This window comes from Aplysia californica, unplaced genomic scaffold (assembly GCF_000002075.1).
Source record: "Aplysia californica isolate F4 #8 unplaced genomic scaffold, AplCal3.0 scaffold00155, whole genome shotgun sequence".
In the NCBI taxonomy this organism is placed as follows: Eukaryota; Metazoa; Mollusca; class Gastropoda; order Aplysiida; family Aplysiidae; genus Aplysia; species Aplysia californica.
In genome coordinates this window covers 485,466-487,242 of record NW_004797425.1, presented here as the reverse complement: position 1 = coordinate 487,242, position 1,777 = coordinate 485,466, and positions in this window count along the sequence as shown.

Sequence of the window (1,777 nt, the reverse complement as noted above, 5' to 3'; positions counted from 1 at the left end):
CTTGAACCATCGTAATATTACACTCTTGTGAGGTGAAAAAAATAACAAGGAAAAAAGATTATAACAACAGAATTATTTAACAAATTTACAGAGAGGAACAGGGCCCAGATTTGGAAGACAGCTTAGCAGATGTCCCTGATTTTTTAAATAATGTTTTTGACATAATGAGGAACACTGCTTTTCTTGATGATAACTAACTTCACTTTTAGTTTTAAGCTTAATAATCAGTAATAACAGATACAGTGGAATCCTGATAAAGTCGTCTTGCTTAAAGTCAACTCTTGTTTACAGTCAACACCTAACTGTGGTCCCGTTTCTTACCTTTGTTTAAGAACAGTGGAATCCACTTATAACGATTCCTGAAATAACGAGAAGTCTGTTATAAAGGCACTTTTCTAAAAACCCTTTTTTCCATTCTTTATCTTTGTAAATAAAATACTAATATAACGCAATCAGACAAACACGCAAGTCGGTTATCGCGGAATATAGCTGCTGCTGTGCACAGCGCAAACCTCGCCAGTTTAGAAACTTGTTGGTTATCTTGCGAAACAAAGAATGGGAGAGCCCACGTGTGCCAACTATGAAGGCCGGATTGAATGAGTGGGGAGAGTATGGCGTGCACAGACAAGCAGAACGCATCGTGTGAAAGGCCAGTCTAGACATCTAGGCCTACCATGCCTCTCACTTCTCCGATGCGGGGATGGAGAGGTCATAGTGCTGTACTGTAATGGGCGAAGCGAATGTGTGACGTGGGCGGGGTGTGGTATGTTCCCTTTGTGCGCAAGCAGGCGGAACACCCCACAGGGTGTAGTGGGGTGGGGGACAACACGGCGGGTCAGTTAGCCTAGAGAATTTTTTTTCTGATCGCCAACGCTGAGCTGTCAACATCGCTAGCGTTTGAGAAAGAAACCTGATTCGACTTTTGATTAAATAAGACTTAAAGGTCATGTTGAACCAAATTATCGTCAGGGAAGATTACAAAAAGAAACAAACCGAAAACAAAACTCATAGATTAGGCCTACTTTATTATATTGCCCTTGAATTTATTACTGGATCCCTTAATAACGAGAATCCTGCTATAACGGACATTTCGCACCGATCCCCTCCCTCTTGTAATAACAGGATTCCACTGTAATTAATTGTGTTTCTGATACAGTCAACCGCTTGAGTGTTAACCTTGCGTAAAGTCAACAATTCGGAGCTAAATTCCAAGATGAATAGATATTTGGGGCCTGAGCTAGTGGTGTACACACGTCCAAATACTTTGTTCACTCATTATCTCTTGTTTTGGTTAGAACTTCAGAATTATACTCACTGAAACTGAGCTATCATCTTGTTACCAGGTACTTTTGTAATTTTGTAGCTGTCGTCTTCAATTTTCAGTGACAATTAGTACAATAGATACAGTCAACCTCTCTCAAAGTCAACACTTTTTTCGGTCCCGAGGTATTTTCTTTATTAGAATTCCACTATAATCTGTTTTATTAGTAATTAAGGCGCTTTTGACATTGACGTGAGTCTCAATTTTTTCCTTATTAGTAAGAAAGAGTGCATTCAATATTTAGCTTGAATTATTTACTCTGTTATTTTTAGTGAGTGTAGAACAGTATATTTTATTATTTGCATGTTTGTGTGTATGCATGTTTTTCACGAATATTATGTAACGCACATAGAACAATTATTGCAACAGACATTTGCGCGATATAAATGTCATAGTATTATTGTTGTCAGCGAACAATGTAATATTACTGGTTTGGGGGGGGGGGGCTAATGTAGG